General features: G+C 45.0%; 1 long non-coding RNA gene across 1 annotated transcript; it reads right to left on the bottom strand.

Moving 5' to 3' along the window:
- Positions 1 to 1,338: 1,338 nt before the first annotated feature.
- Positions 1,339 to 17,425, bottom strand: LOC147915766 (uncharacterized). Its single transcript, XR_015553773.1, has 4 exons — positions 17,286 to 17,425; positions 13,206 to 13,288; positions 12,815 to 13,058; positions 1,339 to 4,336 (listed from the first exon to the last, which is right to left on the bottom strand). It is a non-coding gene; the product is annotated as an uncharacterized LOC147915766 (long non-coding RNA).
- Positions 17,426 to 17,936: the final 511 nt, after the last annotated feature.

Raw genomic sequence — 17,936 nt, 5'->3', positions numbered from 1 at the left:
TGTTCATTTATTTAAGAATTTAAATTTTTTTCTCTATATTTTATAGTTTTCAGTGTAGAGCAGTGGTTCTTAATTAGGGATGGCTTTGCACCCCCTTTCCCCACTCTCTCACCCCCACACCCACCCCCTGCCTAGGGGGCAATGTCTGGAGACATTTTTGGTTGTCACACTGCAGGGTGGAGAGTTCTACTGAAATCCAGTGCATAGACACGAGGGATGCTTCTAAACATCCTATAATGCAAAATCGCCCTGTTATGGACTCAACATTTCTGTCCCCCAAAATTCATATGTTGAAGCCCTAAACCCCAATGTGACTGCATGTGGAGATAGGGCCTGTGGGGAGGTGATAAAAGTTGAATGATGTCATAAGAGCAGAGCCCTAATCTGATAGGGCTTACACCCTTAAAAGAAGAGGAAGAGACACCAGAGCTAGCTTTCTCCTCCATGTGAGGAAACAGTGAAAGGCAGCCGTCTGCAAGCCAGGAACAGAGCTCTCACCAGGAACCGAATCTGCTGGCACATGGATCTTGGACTTCCAGCCTCTAGAACTGTTAGAAATGAATTTCTGCTGTTTAAACCACTCAGTCTGTGTATTTTTGTTTATAGCACCCTGAGCTGACTAATATACCTCCACAGCAAGTAATTATCCATTCCAAGGTGTCAGTAGTGCCAAGGTTGAGAAACTCTGGTGAAGTGATATTCAACATCTTTTATTAGGTTTTTTCCCCAGGAATATGATATTTTGGGGGCTATTGTAGATAATGTCTTTAAAAGTTTTAATTTTATATTTGTTGCTAAGATATAGAAATATAATTGATTTTTTGAATATTGAGTTCGTGTCCAATGACCTTGCTAAAATCACTTTTTCTTTCAAGTAGTTCGTCTATAGATTCCTTGGATTTACTATATTCACAATTGTACCACCTGCAAAGAAAGACAGCTTTATTTCTTTTTTCCCAATTCTTACACTTTTTATTTCTTTTCCTTGTCCTATTGAAGTGGCTAGAACTTCCAGTATATGTTGAATAAACGTGATAGCAATAGGAAAATTTTCAACATTTCACCACTATGTATGATGTTCTTGATAGGTTTTATTGTTCATAACTTTTATCAGATTTTTAAAAATTAACTTCTACTCTTGCCATGCTGAAGAAGTTATTTTTTTCCTAATCATGAATGGGCATTGAATTTTATCAAATGTTTTTTCTTTTTCTTTTTTATAATTTTATTTGTTTATTGCCCCCAAAGCCCCAGTAGATAGTTGTATGTCATAGTTGCACATCCTTCTAGTTGCTGTATGTGAGACGCAGCCTCAGCATGGCCGGAGAAGCAGTGCGTCGGTGCCCACCCGGGATCCAAACCCAGGCCGCCAGCAGTGGAGCGCACGCACTTAACTGCTAAGCCACGGGGCCAGCTCTCAAATGTTTTTCCTAATCTGTCAAGATAATTATGTTTTTTCCTCCATGTTTCTCCCTTTCATTTGGTGAACTGAACTGATTGATTTTCAAGTATTAAAGTTCCTTTGTATTCTGTGAATACTTAATCTTGATGCTTTAATTTTCCTTTTTTGTAATGTACTTTTCAGGATTTTGTATCTAGATTATGCTGACCTCTTAAAAATGTTGGCCAGCAGCCCCTATTATTCTATTCCTCAGGAAGAGTTTGTGCAAAACTGTTGTTATTTCTTCTTTAAATGGTTGGAAAAATTTGCCAGTGAAGCCATTTTGGCCTGGGGTTTTCTTTGTGAGGTTTTTAATAATGGATTCAATCTCTTCAACAGATATCAAACTATTCAGCTTTTCTATTTCTCATTCTGTCAGTTTGGTAAGCCGTATTTTTAAAAGTGTAAAATTGTTCCTAATATCCACAGGATAACTGCTTGTATAGTCTGCAGTGATGCTCTTTCTTTCCTTTTCGTTTTTTTTGTTGTTGATCAGCCTTGCTGGAGGTTTGTCAATGTTATTAATCTTGTCAAAGAACCAGATTTTGGGTTTGATAAATTTCTTTGTTGTACATTTGTTTTCTATTTCATCAGTATCTGCTTCTATGTTTCCTTCTTCTAGTTTGTTAGGTTTGATTTACTATTTTTTTCTAGATTCTTGATATGGAAGCTTAGACTGCTGATTTTTCATCTTTCCTTTTTTATTTCCGATATATGCATTTAAGGCTATAAGCACTGCTGTGGTGGCGTCCCACAACTTTTAATATATTGTATTGTTTATCATATACCTGTATTAATTTTTTAATGGCTATAGGATCTAAATATAGGTATGGATTATTTTTATTCAATCTGTTTGGAATTTGTGATTCCTGAATTTGAGAACTCAGGTCTCTCATCAGCTTTGGAAACCTCTCATGGATTTTTCTTTGAATATTATCTCTCTTCTATTTTTGAACTTTCCTTCTGGATGCTGAGTTAGACTGTGATAGAGCTTTCATTGTATTCTCTCTCTTCTCCCCACTCCCTCACTCCTGCACCTACCTTCCTCTTTTCTCTTAATCTTTCCATACTGCATTTGGGTAATTTCCTCAGATCTATTTTTCAGTTCACTGATTCTTTTCTCAGATATATCAAGTCTGCTATTTAACCCAGTCATTGAGATCTTAATTTCTTTTTTTGTGTGTGTGAGGAAGATCAGCCCTGAGCTAACATCTACCAATCCTCCTCTTTTTTGCTGAGGAAGACTGGCCCTGGGCTAACATCCGTGCCCATCTTCCTCTACTTTATATGGGACACCGCCACAGCATGGCTTGACAAGCGGTGCATCGGTGTGCGCCCAGGATCCTAACCAGCGAACCCCAGGCCGCCGCAGCGGAGCGCGCGCACTTAACCACTTGCGCCACTGGGCTGGCCCCCTTAATTTCTATAAATATTTGTTGAATAAACAAATACATTTTATTTTTAAAAATTCTATTTTCTTTTTAAAATTTGCCTAGTCATTTTCACAATGTATTATTCTTTTCTTTTGATTCATTGTTTATGCCTTATATTATTTTAAATATTTTCATTTTGTGGGGAGGGGAGGTGAGGAAGATTGGCCCCCAACATGTTGTCCATCTTCCTCTTTTTGCTTGAGGAAGATTGTCCCTGAGCTAACATTTGTGCCAATCTCCATTTTGTGTGTGGGACGCTGCCACAGCATGGCTTGATGAGCGGTGTGTAGGTCTATGCCCGGGATCCAAACCCATGAATCCTGGGCCATTGAAGTGGAATGTGTAAGCCTAACCACTATGCCTCTGGGCCAGCCCCAGTATTTTCATTTTTATAATCCTAAGTTGCAAATTCTTTTAGCTGAAGCTCTGGGGGTCTAACCTTGCTATTTTCTGTGTCAGCTCTCACTCCTGGTGGATTGTTTCCTTGTATATTTTGTAATTTGGGGTTATGAGCTCATCTTCAGCAGTTTCATCTGTGGAAATTCTATAAGGCCTGTGTGAAGCCCTGACAAGCTGTCTTGCCTTTGCCTCTTCCAGGTGTTCATGGTGTCAATAGTCTGGGACCACTTTTTTTTTTTAATTGTGTTAAAATACACAAACAGAATCACTTTTTACTTCTTATCTTGATAGTTCTAATGTCACATGAAAAATGTCAATTTAAACCCTAAACAAGTGTGAGCAGACTTGTCATCTGATTTCCCAGGTGAAAGTTTTTCTTCCCATCTGAGTCCAGGCTGAGATAGACATGCTTCCTTGTCATCTCCCTGTCCCAGAGGACACCCGTTTTTCTAGTTCACCCTTTCAGGGAGGGGGTTGTACTTTCAGGTTCACAGTTTAATAGGTGAGTCTTGGTTCCAGCTCTCTGCTTGCACAGAGTTTTGCATTCATCTTTATCTCTGGGGAGTTGTTAAATTCTGTGCCCTATGTTTCCACACACCCCACCTGAAGGCAGCCATCATGTCAGCTCATCTAGATTTAAGTTCTCTTTTTGTTTTTGTCCCCTAGGGATTTCTTTCTTTTTTTATGATCTCTTATTTCCTCCCAACTTTTTATTTTGAAGTATTTCAAACCCATGAAACCAAACACAAAACACAGGTTCATTTACCCAATTCACAGCAAAGCCAAATACCAAAAACATTGGGCTTGTAGCAAGGAAAGAGGTTTATTATTGAAAGGCAGCCAGACGAGGAGATAGGAGTAAAAAACTCAAATCCACCTCCTGGAAGGGAAAAAGGTAGGGGTTTTTATATGGGGTTTCAGGTGGGGGAGGGGGAGCATGTGGCCCTGCTAGCTGGAGCCTTCCCATGAGGTTTATCTTGAGTGTCTGGTATCACCTTCAGCCTGCATTTGGCCTTGTGAGACTGAATCTCCTTTCCTTCTTGACCATCTGGACCTTGACTTCCTGGGAAAAATAACTCACTCATTACAGGAAGATCTGGTTAGTTTTGGTAGCTGAGCATGTGCATGCATAGCTGCAGTTAGCAGAGCTTATCTCATATTTTTTCTCTCTTCTAGCCCAGGGAAAATTTTAACTCATTCATTCTTGGTTTCACCCACAGAAAAACTGCATGAAGAATAGACTGAACACACGCTCATTTATGTTTTCATTTATTTTTGCTGAAGCATTCGAAAGTTAGTTGCAGATAGCATAACACTTTACTTCTAAATCCTTCTCCATATAGCTCCTATATTATCACAATACAATTGTCATACTCTGCAAATTTAACAATGGTACAGTACTTTTATCTAATACAGTCCAATTTCTCCATTTGTCCCAATAATGTCCTTTAAAACTGTCTTTTTCTAATCCAGAATCCAGGTAAAGACTACACGTTTTACTTAGATGTCTGGTCTCTTTTGTGTCCTTTAACCTATAACAGTGTACCTGCCTAGTTTTGTTTTTCATCACATTGACATTTTAAAAGTCTAGACCAGTTGTTTTGCAAAATAGCTCTTAATTTGGATCTGTTTGATTATTTTCTTAGTGATTAGTTTCATAGTAAACATTTTTTGGCAAGAATTGTACAAAGTAAATATTGTGTCCTTCTCAGTCCATCATATCAGGAGGAACATGACGGCATTTTCTACATTGGTGGTAATGCTAAGTTTGATTATTTGATTAAGGTAGTATTTACCTGGTTTATCCATTGAAAAGTACTTTCCCTCATGCAACATTAATAGCTGTGAGGTGATATTTTCAGACTGTGTGAATACTGGTTCCCAATAATCTTTTGCTTAATGGGAATTTGTGTCTAAATTAGCCATTATTGCCCGAGTTAGTTTTAGTCTGATGGTTGCAAAATGGTAATTTTTCTAATTCTATTATTCCTTTGATGTTTGGTAGTTGACATTCTTCTCTAAGGAGAGCTTTCCTTTCTCCATTCTCCTACGTGGCCACCCCTTAGTCATTATCTTCATTGTAGTTGGTGTCAAAATAAACTCATTATTTTTTTTTTTGGTAACATTGGTTTATAACATTATATAAATTTCAGGTGTACATTATTATATTTTTATTTCTGGGTAGACTACATCATGTTCACCACCAGAAGTCTAATTGCCATCTGTTACCATATTTACATGACATTTTACCCCTTCTGCTCTCCCTCCTACCCCTCTGGTAACCACCAATCAATTCTCCATGTCTATGTGTTTGTTTGTTTTTAATCTTCCACATGAGTGAAATCATACAGTATTTGACTTTCTCCGTCTGACTTATTTCATTTAGCATAATGCCCCCCAGGTCCATCCACCTGGTCTTAAATGGCAAGATTTCATCTTTTTTATGGCTGAGTAGTATTCCATTGTATATAGCACATCTTCTTTATCCATTCATCGGCTGATGGGCACTTAGGTTATTTCCAAGTCTTGGCTATTGTGAATAATGCTCCAAATGAACAGAGAAAGGTGTATATCTTTTCAATTAGTGTTGTTGTGTTCTTTGGATAAATACCCAGAAGCAGAGTAGCTGTATCATATGGTAGTTCTATTCTTAATTTTTTGAGGAATCTCCATACTGCTTTCCATAGTGGCTGCACCAATTTACATTCCCACTAGCAGTGGACAAGGGTTCCCTTTTCTCCACATCCTCTCCAATACTTGTTAGTTCTTGCCTTTTTTTTTTTTTTTTTGTGAGGAGGACTAGCCCTGAGCTAACATCTGATGCCAATCCTCCCCTTTTTTCTTGAGGAAGACTGGCCCTGGGCTAACATCCATGCCCATCTTCCTCCACTTTATATGGAACGCTGTCACAGCATGGCTTAACAAGCCGTGCGTTGGTGCATGCCCAGGGTCCGAACCTGCAAAGCCCAGGCCGCCGCAGCGGAGCGCACACACTTAACTGCTGCGCCACCGGGCGGCCCCAGTTCTTGTCTTTTTAATTATAGCCATTCTGACAGGCTTTGGGTGATATCTCATTGTAGTTTTGATTTGCATTCCCTAATAATTAGTGATGTTGAACATCTTTTCAGGTGCCTATTGGCCATCTGTATACCTTCTTGGGAAAAATGCCTGTTCAGATCCTTTGCCCATTTTTTAACTGTTTATTTTTTTGTTGTTGAGTTGTATGAGTTCCTTATATATTTTGGATATTAACTCCTTATCACATATATAATTTGCAAACATCCTCTCCCAATTGTTAGGTTATCTTTTCATTCTGTTGATGGTTTCCTTTGTTGTGCAGAAGCTTTTTAGTCTGATGTAGTCCCATTTGTTTATTTTTTTCTTTTGTTTCCCTTGCCTGGTAAGACATGATATTCATAAAGATACTGCTAAGACTGATGTCGAAGAGCATACTGCCTATATTTTCTTCTAGAAGTTTTATGGTTTCAGGTCTTACCTCCAAATCTTTAATCCATTTTGAGTTAAATTTTGTGTTTGGAGTAAGATAATGGTCTACTTTCATTCTTTTGCATACGGCTGTCCAGTTTTCCCAACACCATTTATTGAAGAGAGTTTCTTTTATCCATTGTATGTTCTTAGTTCATTTGTTGGAAATTAGCTGTCCATAGATGTGTGACTTTCATTAATTTTTAAATATAGTGTGTTAAAAATAATTCCTCTCATTATTCTTTTTGATTCTCAGATTGTTCTGAAGTTGGTCATTAGGAGTCCCATCAAGCTGACTCTTGTGTCCTTTTAACATATTCTCATTGGTTTTTGAGTCCTTACTTTCTGGAATAACAAGATATTCTATGTTCACCTTGAACTTTCCCTGACCCAGCCCTCAGAATCATTTATCCCAGGATCCTTGATTCCTATCACTGGGGAATGGTATTTTAAAATTAAGATTGGGCTTTATGCATGTTCATTGCTCCTGGGATCCATTGTCTCTAGGCCTGTGATGATTAATGTTATGTGTCAACTTGACTAGGTCACAGGATGCCCAGATATCTGGTTAAATATTATTTCTAAGTGTGTCTGTAAGAGTGTTTCTGGACGAGATTAGTATTTGAATTGGTGAACTGAGTAAAGCAGATTGCCCTCTCCCATGTGGGTTGGCATCATCCAATACATTGAGGGCCTGCATAGATTGAAAAGGTGGCATTTGCTCTCTGCTTGACCGCTGTGCTGGAACACCATTCTTTTCTTGATGTCAGTGCTCCTGGTTCTCAGGCCTTCAGATCCACACTGGAATCTACATCATCAGCTCTCTGGCTCTCAGGCCTTCTTGGGTCTCAAGATTGCAGACAGCAAATCATGGAACATCTCAGCCTCTATAATTGCGTGAGCCAATATCTTATAATAAATCTCTTTAGATAGACAGATCGATCTCCTATTGGTTCTGTTTCTCTGGAGAACCTTGACTAATAAAAGGCCCTTTCAATGGACAGAGATAAGAGTTTTTTGTTTTTTTGTTTTTGTCACGAGTCCATACTGATTCCTTAATTCCAATCCAACATCAGCAAACCAACGAATTCTCCCCCTTTTCCTCCTATTCCTTATTTATACATCCTTTCTCTTATAATAAGAATCCTGTTTTCCAACAATATCAACATATTTTTTCATTTGTTCAATCCTATAACCAGATATGCATTTAAATTTATGTTTGTTAAATTTTCCCAAGTATTTCTGGGCATTTTTGTAGAAAGAGACATTTAGGGTAATTCTGTCTGCTATATTGCTGGCAACATTGAGACTCTTCATGTGTCTGAATAGTATTGATCCCCAGAGCTGGCATTACTTACTCACTAATTGAGAGGCAGAAGTTCATAACCACAGTGTCCAGCCAAGTCTTTGTAGGGATTATCTAGCAACTATCCACTAAAGGAGTGAGACGTTTTGCCCCTTTTTATTTTCTTTCCCTTAGGCATCATGAAAAGAAAAATATGGTGCCATGGTCCTCCGACCCCTTTTATGGGATAATCTTGAAGATCTCCCATAACAAGTTACCAGAGTGACATTTCAAAAGGTAAATCAAATCATATCATCCTCTCCCCTACATAAAATCCTTTAATGGTCCCAATGCATTAAAATAACTTACTACCAGGCTCTAAGTTATATGGCCTTCTACATTGGGTTGGGATTAGGGTGAGGCCTAAACCTGAGTGACTACCTTCTTAAGCTTTGTGTCCTAGGTGCTTGAAGTGCCTCACCTTAGTATCCCCCCAGTCTCATGTAACACCACCCTCCTCCTTGCCTGTTATATCCCAGCCACACTGGCCTTCTCTCTCTTCCTCCATTATAAGTTCTTTCCTGACTCAAGAACTTGCAACGGCTGTTCCCTCTGCCTGTAATGCTCTTCCTCTGGCTCTTTTCATGGTGTCTTGTGTCTGTTTAACAACAATAATCAGATGAGATTTTTTCACTGTGGTGACTTTTACAGGGAAACTACTAGAAGTGGTTGCCTCTAAGATCATGTCTAAGCCTACAGCGGTCCCATGGATTTTGGGTGGCTCTCTGCTTCTGTGCCATGAATGGGGTATATAAGATATATATATGAGACTAGAAACCTGGAGGCCTTCATCTAGCCTCCCCAGGTGGAACACACAATTCATTTCCTTTGAAGGCTTGCCAATGACTTGGGTTGTGGTAGGATCCACAGACCCCTGTCTCTTTTCTGTTTCCCTAAATTTTCTCTATTCTTTACTGCACAAATATGATCCCCTCTCCTCTCCAAGACTTCTAGTAGAATCTCATAAAGGGGCTCAGAGTTTTTAGGAGAACAAAAGTCTGGAAAGTCAGTGACTGGGGGGCAATCTGCCCAACATCTCTCAGGCAAAGGAGTACAAAAGGCCTTGCTAGCTTTGTGGGGAGGCAGAGGTCAGGCAGAAATACAGGAAGACAAGTGCAATGCCTGCCACACACTGGGTACTCAAGAATCATTTGTTGAATGAATGAATAAACGATTTCCCAGTACCTATGAAGAAACAGCAGTCGAAAATCATGTAAGCGGACTTCCAGACAACTTGGTATTGTTTAAAAAGGCACGTAAATGAAGAAGACATAGCCATGTTCAAAAACATGGTCAATGTCTCTGGGAAACACCCTGCAGTGAGCGTGACTGAAGCTGGGAGCCAGGTTGGCTCCCAGTCTGCAAACCAGCAGAGGCCTCTGGGATTTCAGTCCCTGTAGATGAAAAAGTAATAAAAGTGCCCCAAATGAAGAGGCGATCCAAGCCACCTGACCTCTTACAACCAGGTAGGAGGGGGAGCTTCCCACTAACGCAGTCATACAGAATAAAGTTACATCTGACCACTGCTGGGAGCTGTCGCTTATTCCAGAAGGCAGAAGACCAAAGACGTTGCCTTGTGATGAGTTTCTGGGCCACGCTAACTGATAGCCAACTGGGGCAACGGTATTCTCAATATCGACTTGGCTCTCTGCTAAGAAAAAACTTGGTTCTTAACTGTATGCCCTGGGGCAGGGGGAGGCAAGCACAGAATCACCAAACAAGGATGAGTGAGCTCAAAGAAAGGGGAAAAAATACCCACAAAAGGAGAATTTAGCAAACCAAAACTCTAAAACACATGAAAAAAATTAATGGTAAGAAAAGACATGTCAACCAAATGCAAGAGGTGGGCCTTTGTAGATCCGGATTGGAACAAACCAATGGTAAAAGGACATGTTTGATAAAGTCAGGGAAATCTGAATGCTGTTTGGGTACTAGATGATATGAAGGGATTGTTCTTACTTTTCAGGTGTGTTTATTGTTGTTGTAGTTATTTTTTCATCTGTTAGAGATTTATACTAAAGTGTGTATAGACAAAATGGTATGATATTTAGATTTGCCTTAAAATATTCCTGATGGGGAGGGGAGAAGAAAAGTAAGGAATTATAGATGAAACAAGATTGGCAAAATGTTGATCATTATTGAAACTAGGTGATGGGTACATTATTCTCCCTATTATTATGTATAGTTGAAATTTTCCATAGTCAGAAGTTGATTTTTTTGAAGCCAAACTAAAGCTCTTGAAAACAATAAAAAGATGAGCAGGGTGATAGTCAATGTGTACCTAGAACATCTTTAAGTTCTTGAATGAGAAAAGATAAAGATAAGGAAGAATTTTAGAATTTTTTAGAAAAATGTACAGTTAAATCCATATGCTAAAAATTTGAGGGTAACCACTGAAAAACTAGAAATATAATCTACACTTTCCAAATCTTCAAAAGAAAATAATAACGATATAAAAACTTTATCCAACATAAAGTACAAATGAAGAAAAACAGGTTAAAAGATAGCAAATGAAAAATTGTCTCTTTTGCTTTAATAAAGATATGAAGCATAACAAAAAGAAAACAAAGGAAAAAATGTATAATAATTTTTTTTAAAAAAAAGGATAATCACATGACTCAGCCCAGTTCACCCGGCAAGTGAATTTGCAACCAAGTGCAGATGCTCTGTCCTAAGAGAACTGGGTGAATTAAGAATTTTCAACGAAAATCTAGAACCTCATTTGCTTAATTCTTTAAAATGTCTTTACATTCTTTATTAGTCAATATTTTACTATGCAAATCTTAATATTTATTTTTAATCTGAAGGCTATCAGCAGAACACTGAAGAGGGGCACAGAGGCAAAGAGGCAGAGAAAGGCATGTGACAGTGCATCCAGACTCGAGCACTATCTAAACCAAAACAAAATGCAAACTCTGCTTTCCAGTATCGATTAGGACCTCCACCAGCAAGAGAGGAGAGTTCCACAAATGAACAAAGAAACAGAAGGTCCCTGGGTGCAGCTCCTGGAGGGTGACAAGGCCTTAGTAATGGTCTAAGAGCCGACACACGTTGACTTGGCTTACTCTACACCAAGCACCTCTATGCCCTTTACATAACTGAACTCACTTGTTCCTCACAACAATGCTGTGTGGCAGTACCATCGTGACCCCCATTTTATAGATGAAGACATTAAAATACAGAGAAGTTAAGTGATTTGCCCAAGGTCACAAAGCTAATAACTGGCAGAGTCAGCACTCAAACCCAGGCAGTCTCTTGCTCCCAAAGCCCTAGTTTCACCGCTCTGGAAAGGAGAGCAGGAGAGAAAGTGGGAACAAGAGTTCCCTGCTGCCCCTCTGAGGGCTCTGGCCAGGCCGTGGGACTCAGTCAGGTCTGTGCTGGCAGCTCTGCGCCATCAAAGTGCCCTCCCCACCTTCTGGGTTTCCAGCCCCTAACCTGGCCCCCACCGTGCTTTCAAATCAATCTTTCTGGTGTGTTCTGAATACAAACATCATGCTTGGGACCAAGAGAAGGGTAAAGCGTGCTGCCTGCCTCAAGAGGCTTTTTGTCTAGGCAAGAAGATGGGCATTAAACAGTTCCTAACTCAGAAAACAAATGAGGTCCTGAACCGAATCAGGCAGACAGGAAACAGGGGAACTGGGACAGGGTATTGTGGGTGAGGACTGGGCAATCGGGGACAGCTTCCCAGAGGCGCAGCCTGCAGGGCTTGAACTCAAAGCCCCAGCAGCCCTCCTGGTTTCATCTCTGTCTCAGGCCCCAAGCCCAGTTCGGCCAGGGTTCTTTGCCAACTGCTCAGTTTCCTTCTGTGTCACACAGTACCTGCTGCAGGGAGGGGCGGAAGAGCTGGGACGCAGGGAAGGCAGATCCTCCCAAAGCCACCAAGCCTCCTGTAGTCTGGGCACGGCCCCTTGCAATCTCCTCCCACCAAGAACGAGTTCATTTCCCAGGCTCCCTCAACACTACCCCCACCCCTTCAGGGCCAGGCAGCCTGGGCCATAGCTGCTATAACCAAGCCAGGCTCCGATTGATCAAGAAGCCCCAGATCCTCAAGTGGCCAGAGCGTTCCCCACAAGAGCTCCCAGTGTCCCCTCCTCACTGCTCACAGCTTTCCACCAGGCCCCAGTTCAACCTGCCTCCCCCTTCCAGCCCCAGCCCACAGACTCAAGTAGGGAGGGGGGCAGGCCACAGCAGGCAGATGTCCAATCAGGGCCAGCAGGCCTGATTTATGTTTGAGAGTGAGGTTTCACAAGACAACCGCCCAGCTACCTGGGGAAAATGCCCCTGATTCCACAGGGGCAGTTTGGAGCCCCCACCTTCATGATGCCCTTCATTTGTGTAGCACTTGATACTTTCAAAAAGCATTTACACAGGGCCGGCCCCATGGCTTAGCGGTTAAGTGCGCGTGCTCTGCTGCTGGCGGCCCGGGTTCGGATCCCGGGCGCGCACCGACGCACCGCTTCTCCAGCCATGCTGAGGCCGCGTCCCACATACAGCAACTAGAAGGATGTGCAACTATGACATACAACTATCTACTGGGGCTTTGGGGGGGAAAAACAAATAAATAAAATATTCAAAAAGCATTTACACAGCTCCTATTTCTTAGGAGTCATCAACACCTCCCTTTGAGGTAGGCTAAACAGAAAAAATTATTCCCTTGGATGTTTTCTTCATAAAGAAAAAGGTTTTGCAAAGGCACACGCCTTGCCTTACCTCACCCCTCCAGGCGGTGATGGAGCCAGAACTCAGGTCTCTTGTCTCCTGACTGCACTGGGTCACGGTGGCCCATCCCTTTACATACAGGAAGCCAGCCCACAGTTGTCCTTAGTGAGAATGAGGGTGGCTCCAAACACCCATGCCGCACAGTGACAGCAAACGTGCATCTCTGCCCATGGAGCAACAGAAAAGCCAGGCTGGGGACACACATGTCCGTATTTTGCACAGAAAGAAGAAATCCCTGCATAAACACAGAAGAAGGGAGCAGGCCCTAAGCAATTTATTAAAATAGCCAAAAAATATGGACATTCTATCCCCAAACTCCCCCTCATCCCATTATCCCAGCATAGCACAGTGCTTACGAGGGTGAGTATTGGGGTCAGATTACCTGTTTGAATACTGGCTCAGCTACTTAGCTCCGTGACCTTGGGCAAATGGCGTCACCATCCGTCTCTGTTTTAGTTTCTTCGTCTGTGAAATGGGGATAATGCTGCTGGCCTCACTGAGGTAACCAACGACGAATTAATCCATAATGAGATAACCCACGTAAAGTACCGAGCACAGTGTGTGGCACATAAAGGCTAGTGGAGAGGGGACCCCTGTGTCTCTCCTGTGCAGGTGAGGCATTCCTGGAGCTCCAGCTCTGGAAGAGCCAGATCAAAGGGTCTCCTGAACTCCTCTGGCTGTGGACCCAGGGTCCAGGCCATAAAATCACGAGTCTGGCTGCTGGCCCTAGGTCTTGCCATCTTCTCTCCACCATCCAAAACAATTCGTAGACAAAAGCAGAAGGGACCACTCCATCCTGCTTGTCCAACCTCTACCCTGTGAGGGAAGGGAAGGATGTCACAGTATTAACCTAGTGGCCGTGGGTCCTGGCTGAGCATGGGCCCCAGCTGTCCATACAGAGCCTGGCTTCAGGGGCTCTCAGCTGCTCCCCACTTGGCACCGGGAAATGTTATTCCATATGCAGAGCTTGTCTCAGAAATGTGACTTCCACCCACCTCTTAGATCCCCTGAGACCACCAGCACCCACTCCAAGGCCTCCTGCCATAGCATCTCCATGTGCCATGGTCTTCTTCTCTCACTTCCTCAAAACTTACCTGCTTGTTGACTCATTCCCTCAAGTTCCACCAGGGGACCAGCTAGCTCTTCTGCCAACTAAATTGTATGCTAACGAGCAAGTCAAGAATTCGGGCCGGCCCGGTGGCTTAGCGGTTAAGTGCACGCGCTCCGCTGCTGGCGGCCCGGGTTCGGATCCCGGGCGTGCACCGACGCACCGCTTCTCCGGCCATGCTGAGGCCGCGTCCCACATACAGCAACTAGTAGGATGTGCAGCTATGACATACAACTATCTGCTGGGGCTTTGGGGCAAAAATAAATAAATAAAATCTTTAAAAAAAAAAAAAAAAAAAAAAAAAAAAAAGAATTATGGCCTGGGAGCTGCCTGAAAACCAGGCCCCTGGCCAGGGATAGACCCTGGGACATAGGGCTGCCTTTAGTCCAGATGGCTCCCAACAGGAGTATGAGTCATGGCACCAGCTTCCTGGTTTCTTCTCTGTCCCTTACTCCTTGACCTCAGAAAAGTGACTCCCTTTCTGAGCCTCATCTTGGAACTCTGGTCTCTGTGGTTGATTCACTCTAAAGTTCTGACTATCAAGTCCACCCTGAGGTGGGTCCACCCTTATGTCCACCCTCCCCATCATCCTTCCCCCCGTTACCACTGCCATCACCATCACCACCACTACCACTACAGCCACCACCATTACCACCACCCCCACCACCACTACAACCATCAGCACCATCACCCCCACTACCACTACAACCATCATCAGCAACACCACCACCACCACCACTACAACCATCACTATTACAATCATTCCTACCACCATTATCACGACAACCACTGGTCACTGCCAATACTATCGTCACTGTCACTACAAAAAAAGCATCACCCCCTACCGACTCCATCACCATCATCACCACCACCAACCCCAGCAGTAAACTCAGCTTACAGATCATACCCCAGCAGCAAGGAAGGACAGCAGCTGGTAAGCAGAGCCAGCTCCTGGCCAAATTACGAAATTTGTTACTAATTTCGTAATTTGGCCTCCATCCACCTGCTTCTCCACCCTGTCCCCTTACATACGCAGACCTCCCCCCTTCAAGTCATCCTGCCCACTTTCTCTGCCTTCAGTCATTCACCCTGCAGTGTAAATTTAACTCAGTGTGTTGCCTCTCCAAAGAATATCTGCATATAAATCTTAGGCTTCAAGGGCGGCGTAAAAGACTTTGACTCCCTTCAAGGATTTGAGGAATGAGACAAGATATATTTGATCAAGGGCTAGATGCCTCGTCCAACAGGGCTTTGGGGTGAGGACTGCCCTGACGCCATAAGATGGGAATAATTGGTTACAGCAACAAAAGGGAAAACCCAGAGATAGTCCTGTGATTTAGAGTCCAGAAACACGATACAAAAGTAACCCTACAGATCCCACAAGGGCATCCCCCACAATGCAGAGGTGACAATAACTTAAGTCTCTCAATTCCTCAGCTTCTGGCCTCCCAGACTCCACACGCCAGCTGCATGGCTGACCTTCTAACACCCTGCTTCAGCCATTCGCTCTGAGCACCTGGAGTGCAGGAGGTGATCTTCTCCAGGGATAATGCCCTTGCAACTGAGGGACGCTCCTCCAGGCTTGCTGCCATCTCATGCTCTAGGACCAGGGGAGCTGGGTTCAGAATGGGGGCCTCTACTGGAGGAGCAGCAGCCCTCTCCTTCAGGCAGAGTGTGTCCCTGTGGCAGGACATCAGCTCATTGCTGAAGATGACTGTCTCCACCACAGCTGAGAGGACCTGAGGCAGGGCCACAGCCCAGGAGTGAGGCAAAAGCCTGGTGGAACTCCCCACTAAATGCATACACCACAGGATGGAGGGCTGAGTTGGCCCAGCCACACCACCTGAAGATGCTGAAGGTGTCTCCCTGACACAGGGTGGATGCCCAGGCCCAGCAGCCGGGCAGAAGGGCATCAGGCAGCTGAGAATGAAGAAGGGGAGCAGCAGCATACCGAGACCCTCATGATGATAAACAAGGTCTTTAGCACCTTGGTCTCCTTGCAGGAAGTGCTCTGGGGGGACAGGACAGTTGCTGATAAGGGCCCCAGGGGGGCCCTCTTCCAGCCAGGCACACCCACCAGCTCCAGTACAGAAATCCTGTTTAGCTGACAACAGGCGAGGTGGTGGATGCAACTATAGGTGACCTGCATGACTAGCACAGGGACGTAGAAGCTGGCCATCAAGGAGGCCACCGCATAGGTGCAGCTGAGGCTGGGGTTGCATCTTTGAACCCAGATAGCGGGCTCTGTACTGCCGGACTGGGCTCCGCCCTGTGCCACCTGCCCCAGCTACCTGATGCCAAAGTGCAGCCGACCAGGGATGAAGGACATGAGAACTGAAGGCAGCCAGGCTACCACAATGGCCACCAGAGCAGCCCTGGTGGTCACATGTTGCTGGTAGTAGAAGCAGCTGGCCATGGCCAGATAGCCTCCAGGCTGATGAGGCACAGGTGCAGGATGTAGGCAGTGCAGCACATGATGTCACAGGCCACCCAGACGTCGCAGATGTCCCCAAAGGACCAGTAGCCAGCTTTGGGCCTCTTTGCAAGGCATTACCAGCAGAGCCTCCAGGAGGTCCAAGGTGACCAGGAAAAAAACGAGGACACTGGTGACTTCGGAGCACAGGTGGCAAAAGTGCAGGACTGCAGCACTCACCAGGACATTTCTCAGCAGCATGTGGGCGAGGAGCAGCCAGAGGAGCCCTAGGAAGACACCACCCCCTTCCTGCCCTCTGCTGGACCAGGGCCTCCGTCACCTCTGGTGCCACCATGAAGGCCTCCGGGCTGGGAATTCTAGAGGCGCCTGAGCTGGGCTGGGATGAGAAACATGGGCCAGGTCATGAGGCCAGGATGGAGGAACCAGCCTTCTCCCTAAAATCAGCCACATGCCCCCCCGACTTCCTGCGGGGTCCTTCTCCCTGCACTGCAGAGGTGCCCCTGGCAGGATCCCGCCGTTGGAGGAGGGGACAGGTCCCTGCACAGAGCAAAGAATAGAATGCCCTGGATTTTACCCGGTGAAGGGAGCGGGAAGGTTTTGGTCAGTGGTTCCCGGGCTTCTCCCAGCACCGGAGGAGGGCGCCAGTACGGGCCACCAACAGTGACGAAGGGCCCAGTGTCTGCGCCGGTAGACTGACGTGGGGACACAAAGGGTCCAGGCGCAAGAAACCAGCTGGAGAGGAAAGCGTTATGTGGCCCGCATGAAGGCGGGGATCCGGCCGGGGGCACGGGGATCCGACTCTGGAGACCCTCCAGTCCGTTTGTTTGGCGCTGGCCGCCAAACGAGACGCGCGCCCCACTGCAGACCCTGCGGCCTGGCTTCCACCTGTCCGCTCCCCGAAGCACAGTAGTCCCTCTCACCTCCTTCCCCCGGGGGCGCCGGCCCCTCGGCTCCCAGGGACCAGACCCGCTCCCGCTCCCGCCGCCGTGGAGACCGAGTCCCAGGAAAAGAGCCAGCATCCGCCTGAGCCGCCTCTCCCTGAAGGCACGCCGGCGCACTCTCCGCCCCTCGACCCCTCTCCCCGCCCCTCCCCCACCCCCCTCGCTGCCGCTAGGAGTCCCCGCCTCGCCCCCACCCCCGCCAGCTGTCTCCGTGCTCTCCCCTGGCCTCAAGCGCAGTCCCCGGAGTTGGAGCTGGGCAGCGTCCCCTCAGAACAAGAACTCTGACTTTGGAGGTGTTCCCTTCTAGAAGGATCTCTTCCCTCCACAGCTCCTCGCTGGACTCCGGACGACCAGAAGAAATGTTCTCTTGCTATACGGTGTTTTTGAAGCGAGGGAGGAGTCTGGGGGAGCCTGACGGAAGACAGCCCTGTCTGCAGTGTTAGCGGGGGAGAATTAAAACAAGGCAATCAAGAATGTCATCTCTTTAGTGAACAGGATGATAGAAACTGGTAAAGACAGCTGAGATTTGGATCCATTCTATAAAGGGGCCCACTTCCAGGAAGCTCTGCTCAGTGCTCATGGTAAACAAAAAACAAAAACAAAGCCAGTTCTGGTTTCTGGAAGTTTCTC

The sequence above is a fragment of the Ceratotherium simum genome, chromosome 12, assembly GCF_057802395.1.
Source record: "Ceratotherium simum simum isolate JZ-2026a chromosome 12, ASM5780239v1, whole genome shotgun sequence".
In the NCBI taxonomy this organism is placed as follows: domain Eukaryota; kingdom Metazoa; phylum Chordata; class Mammalia; order Perissodactyla; family Rhinocerotidae; genus Ceratotherium; species Ceratotherium simum.
This window is presented reverse-complemented; position numbering and strand designations above follow the sequence as displayed.